The 6,250-nt window shown below is 48.1% G+C and overlaps 1 non-coding gene across 1 annotated transcript; it reads right to left on the bottom strand.

The window, feature by feature from the left end:
* Window positions 1-1,802: 1,802 nt before the first annotated feature.
* On the bottom strand, window positions 1,803-1,943 carry LOC115031387. Its single transcript, XR_003837028.1, has one exon. It is a non-coding gene; the product is annotated as a small nucleolar RNA SNORA48 (small nucleolar RNA).
* Window positions 1,944-6,250: the final 4,307 nt, after the last annotated feature.

The raw sequence follows: 6,250 nt of genomic DNA, 5'->3' as shown, positions 1-6,250 counted from the left end.
GGTGGGTAGGGAAGTGGGGGGCGCTATGGGGGACTTTTGGGATAGCATTGGAAATGTAATTGAGGAAAATATGTAATAAAAATATTAAAAATCAAAAAACAAAACAAAACAAAACAAAATGGAGTCTGAAATCCAAGCGGCAGTACTTAGAAGTCTCATTTGTTTGAACCCAGCAGTAATATCATCAATACTGGATCCCCATCAGGACTCCTCCCAGTTATTCTGCTGTTGCCCTACGCCACGAAGGTCCTGCAGATTTGGATCACAGGACTGGCCCTTTCATGAATCCCAAATATTCTCAGATATAGATTTTGGGATAGGGCAATATAGAGCCCTGGATCTGGATCTGGGTGGTAGCTGAGTTGGTCAGCATGTTGGCTCTTCCTTATCTGCACCACCAGGGCAAGCTCTCCAGTACTGACTGCTCTGGCTAGGCCACACAATGCCACCACTGGTAGAAGGCAGGGTCAACTCTCCTTCTCTTGTGCCCTTGGGCCCAGCTCACCTGCACCTGTGACTCCAGAGCCAGCTCCACTGTACTGCCCAGTCAAGGCTTGGGGCCCTACAAGAGGCTGGTTCACCCATGCCTTCCCCATTAGGGTCAGCTCCATTGTGTTGCCCAGGAATGTTCTCCCAAGTGCTACAGACAGTGAGGGGACAGGGCTAGCTAGTTCTCCCACTCTCATACCTGCCCCCTCCCCCCAGGACATCTCTCCCAAGTACCACAGGTGGATAGGGGCAGGGGGAGGGCATCATCCCTACACCTACTCCACCTCATGGTAGAAGACTGGTAGGGCCAGCTCTCGCTCTCCATCCTCAGGTCTACTCACTTGTGCCCCCATTATCAAGGTCAGGTCTAGTGTGCTCTCCCAAGTGCTGGTGAGGGGCAGAGACAGCTCACCTGTTCTCAAGACAGCTCTCCCAATTGCTGCAGGTGATGAGGGGTGGGAAGGGGAGAGGGCATTGTCCCCATGCCGCCTCAAAGCAGACAAGTGGCAGTCCAACTCTTCCTTGCTCACACCTTGGGGGGCTGGCCCACTCACACCCTGCCACCAAGGCCAGCTCTACTGTGCAGCCTGGATGAGGCACAGAGCCTGCTCTCCCAAGTGCCGTGGAGGTGATAAGTGGGGCCAGCTCTCTAGAACATTGCAGCCACTGAGGAGCAAGGCCAGTTCTGTACAGGGCCTGGGCATCCAGCCATGTGGTCCCTGGTGGCCGCGGCAACCAGGGGCTAATGGTTGTTTGATATGATGGTAATATGATCCATGGACACTGGACATTGACATCTGCTGCAGTGTAGCCAGACATGGCCCTCAGAGGCAGCTTAGGCTGGGACTTCCCAACAGTCTACCTTCGAATCTCCAATTCTGTGTCTCTTCATAATGATCAAGCTGTTCCACTTCTCTTTCTCTTCCATCTGTTCACCACACACTTGCACATTATGGTGGCTCCAGCTGCAGGCTAGCCACCTGGCTGGTGGGCCACTAGGTGACATATCACACACACACACACACACACACACACACACACACACACACCACGCTGCATGGTGTGGAGGCCTGCTCTCTACACCAGAGGTCTGTGGGTGGCATGCCTATCTACAGGTCTCTGTCTTCTTCCTCCTCCTGCAACACACTGATGCATGATGGTAGGCCTGGATCTGTGCATCTATGACCTGCCTGTGCTTTGGGGTGGAAGGCAGGTCTGTGGGCATCTTTCCATGACCACACTGGATGGCATGCTGGAATCCTGGTCTTTGTCTTCCTCCTCCCTCGCTGCCCTGCCTAGATTTGATTTGATTTTTATGTATCCTAGGCATAAAACATCTTCGGTGACCAAGCCAGGCCTCAGGCTAAGATGAACAAAGGCCTGCTCTCTGCTCTGCCCCTGGCTGATATAAGAACAGCATCAATAAGATGTCTCTTTGCCCATTGTGGAGGGTGGGAGGCAAAATGAATCCCAGGCATCTGATGATCATTGGAGATAGCCATACCATCTGTTACATGGGATTGTTGTCCAAACTGCATGCTATCCTTGTCCTTCTCAGGGAATGAAGGCATCTTTATGATGGTAGCCAAGTCCAACTGCATGCTCTTCTCTCTGCTCTGCCTTTTACCGCTCAACATCTCCTTCTAAAAACCACCTATGAAGAATGTTGGTGAAGGGCCCAGTGGACTCAGTTTTGAACATTCCTCTATGCGTCTTTATGTTCTTGGAATTGATTAATCTGAACAGACCTAAACATTCTTTGATTTACTCTTCCTACTCATTCAGACTGTTGAGTTCTTCTGCCATGTTACGTCATTGTCCAGGAAAGGGATCCTGGAGAAACAGAAGGGAGAGGGAGGGAGACATAGAGCAAAAAAGAGGAACAATAATGAGGAAAGGAGAGGAGGATGAGGATGAGGAGGGGAAGCAGGAGGAGTTGTGACTAAGAATTAAATCACTGTGCCTCAGCCACAGTCACTTGCTCTCGATAGCTTTGCGTGTGTAGATGAGTTGAGGCTGATAGCAAGACTGATATCTGGGCCCAAGAGCACATGTTTAGAAGGCTGCTTGGCAGGCATTTGGCAGCCATCTAGTGAAATCATAGAGGTTGCATCTAAATGAAGACCTATGACTGTCCTAGTCACAGGGTTTTGTCCTAGCTCACAGTACTGGACATGGAATTCCCTCTTATAGAGCCAGCCTTAAATCCAGTTGGGAGGCTGTTGGTCTTTCTTAGCTGAGTCACTATTGCACCAGCAGGCACATCCTGCTTGGTGTGTTGGTATTTTAGCTCTCAGGGCCCATAGCCAGAGGAATGATGGTGACAGTTCTCAACCAGCAACCTGAATAGTCCCCTCATGCGATCTGAAAGTCATCCAGCAAGGTGGGATCATCCTGTACAGTCCCAGTTTTGTAACTCCATGTCCTACTGTCAAATCTGCAGCATCTTCAGCAATAGTCTTCTTACAAGATAGGCCTGGCATCCAACCAGCAGCAGAAGCAAATAAACTTTATGGCTTGTGTGTCCTCAGGGGCTTCCCTGGTCAGTAACTCATAGGGATGTAGCCCACCCCTTAGTATTCGTGTATTGGGAGTTTCATTCAATGCATCCCTTTGTGGGGTAAGCTGGGTTTTCTTTTGTAGTTTGTTTGTTTGCAGTCCCTGAGGTAAGACCGATTACAGAATCCACCTGCTGCAGTGCTTTGTAGACCTCTCACAGTTGCTTTTGTAGTACTGTGTAGTGATCTTCTGCTTCTTTCCATGGCTGAGACCAAAACCTTATAGGAACTAATTGTTCAGGTTGCTCTCGCTATAGCGGACAGCTGTAGCCTTCTGAACTTTTGATGACTTCCACCAGGAAGGGACACTTGGTAATGGGACACAGCTGTTTAACCTTCCCTACAAGGATCTTGGCCTTCTCCAAAGAATCTTGAGCATTTCTGTCCTGATGCCACATAACACCCTTCTTCATCAAGTATGCAGAAGATATGAAGCTTTGAAAGATGGGGTATGAAAACTTTCCTATATCCTAAGAGCCCTCAAAATGATTCTAGCTCCTTTACATTTGTAGATATGGGCTGTTCTAGAATTTTCTCAATAACCTGTTCAGATATCATATATATATCTGACCCAATCATAATGTCCCCCATGAATTTTCCAGCTGTGTCTGGGCCGTGCACAGAATACGGATTGATCTCCCTTTAGTCTCATTCCTTTAGATGAGATGGATTTAGATGCATTTGTATGTCTCTTCCACGGCTTTCCAACTCTGCAGAACACTTAGAGTTTAGCATCATGCCATGCATATAAGGATGGGCAGGAAAGGACAGGATGCTGAACCACCAAACCATAACTAACAGAACTGTGCTTTAAAGATAATCTTGGTGAAGCACTCTGAGAGTCCATAGTCATATGTTCTGAGCAAGTGTCAGGTGATCCCAGGAGTTGATAACTCAGAAGATAGTAAAGTCTAACATAAGTGACATCTAAGACCGTGTGGGAAAATTTCATCCATTTCTATCAGTTTCTTCCTCTGCAGGTCAAGGTTGAGTACAAAATCATTGAAAGGAGATGCTAACCTAACTGCTCTTTGTAATCTTCCCTGAACCATTTCATTTCCATATCCTGGGGATCTTCTAGAGACCCTTTCATCATTTCTCCATTCTCGGTGAATCCAGTGGGTCTGACTGAATTTGCTTTGACAGGGAATGGGTTCCAGTTCTCCCCTGTTGCACCTGCTGGATCCCTGAGTACGAGAAACCCTGGTTTGGCACTGTAGCTGTGGATGTGGCCTCCTTTCTCACCAGAGCATGGCTGGGCAAACCTGCTCCACACCTAGTATTACCTATAATGGGAAAGAAATATCCCCTCCTTGGTCTGGAAGGATAACTGCCCATCTCAGAGATAGGCTTGCCTGTCACCTCCTGCACTGTTTGATCACAGTCATGTTCTGAGGATGCTCCTCAGGCTTTCCAGGCTCCCAGCAGCTACTTAGTTTAGGAGTTGCTTTTCTATCAATTCCCCCCATTCCTCCTAAAAACTCTGGCTCTAAACATAATTAGCTGCATTTATCTTGGAGTAAACCAGAGAAACCTCTTTCCCTGCTTTTTCTTGTGTCCTCTTGGTTTCTCTCTCTTTACAGATGCTTAGGTGCTGGTTTAAGTCACTTAGATCTGTGAAAGCCTATCCTGTTTTCAAAAGGTCTTGCCCCTCCAAAGGGCTCAGCAAAGTTGCTAAAGCTCCATATCAGCTTTAAAGTCACAGCTGAAACAAGCTTTTCACTCTGTAACACAGTTCTATCTACCCATGTGAAGTGGGGTTCAAACACAGCTTCTATGCCCAGTTTGCTCAACAGCTTCTATCCCTCCTTTATGGTCCTTTAGCTTCTGACATTTATTCAGACCTCAAATGTGTTCCTAATGGGTCTGATAGAAACAGTCAGTCTGTCAGGGACCCATTTCACCCCATACGGTCTCACTTTATGCAGCCTTTACCTTCAAGGGGGATGGCAGTTACATTACTTAGTCCTTCTGCCTCTATGGTAGTCAGACCAATCCCCTTCACTCCTGTGTCCCACAGCCTCACAATCCAAGCTGTGGTAGATTTCCATTGCTTGTTCAAACTCCAGCATTTGAACTAGTCCCGGGTGTTTCCCGATGGCCCTGGTTTCTTGTTGGGGATGTCCTAGGCTCCATCTGTACTGGAACACATATGTTCCCTTTCTTTCTGTGCGAGATCTGGGGGGCAGCTCTGTCACTTTCTCCACCACTCCCTCATCCTCTCACCTGTCTCTCTTCCATATCCGAGCTTAGCATTGAGGATGCCAGCTGTTATCTCCAAGGGAGATTCAAAGGTTGCTGCAATTTTTTCTTCACATAACCTCCTGTGTGGCCATCTTATTGTTCTTACTACACACAAGAGTGCACGGGCGACCTCTGCCGCTGCTTACAGATGAACTCCACCGTAGTGCACAAATCTCAAAGACTCCCAAATTCCCTCTAAGCCCTTAACTTTTTTGGGCGTCTCCATATATGCACAGTGGACTCTACTTATTAAACAGGCATGCCACCTCATACAACATAGATGAATACAACCATCCTGTGGCTCCTCCCACAGAAACTCCTAATCATGGAAGCTCAGCTCACACACAACTGCTGCTGTAACAAAAAGGAACACTTACATAGTCACACAGGAAAGGTCACATGTATTGGAACTTCCTCCACAGATGCTCCTATGACAGGTTGTTCAGCATCATTTATATGCCTTGCTATCTGCCCATAAGCCAGTGTAGAGTAACAAGCCAGTGGAAAGTCCTCCTACCTTGGCCTGTCCCCTAACCTGGGACCCCCATGACTCGGGGTGAGTGCTCAAGCAACGCCAACCAGCAGCTGTGCTGTGCTTTTCCATTGGCTCCCTGCAGGTGCTCTAGAAAGAGAACCTATGAAAGCCCACCCCTCTGCCCAGTCCACCTCCATCTCTGTTCCCACTTAGAAGGAGCTGCCATTCTGTGTTTCTTCCCAATCACTCTCTTGCGTGAGGTTTGCTGCATAGTGTGACTCTGTGGTATTCCTTGACTCCTGATTGCCAAGGTACCCTTGTGCCAGAAAACTGTTTCAGCCAGTACTAGGCACTCGCTCCTCCCAGACTCCTCTTTGGTTCTGTTGAGTACCTGCTTGTGTGCCAATTATGTCATGTTGTCAGCCTTTTCCTGGAGAGATGCAACACACATCCATCTACTTAACACAGGGAGCCCATTACAGAC

Source organism: Mus caroli, chromosome 6 (assembly GCF_900094665.2).
Source record: "Mus caroli chromosome 6, CAROLI_EIJ_v1.1, whole genome shotgun sequence".
Taxonomy (NCBI): Eukaryota; Metazoa; Chordata; class Mammalia; order Rodentia; family Muridae; genus Mus; species Mus caroli.
The sequence above is the reverse complement of the archived record's forward strand: the minus strand, read 5'-3'. Positions and strand labels throughout refer to the sequence as shown.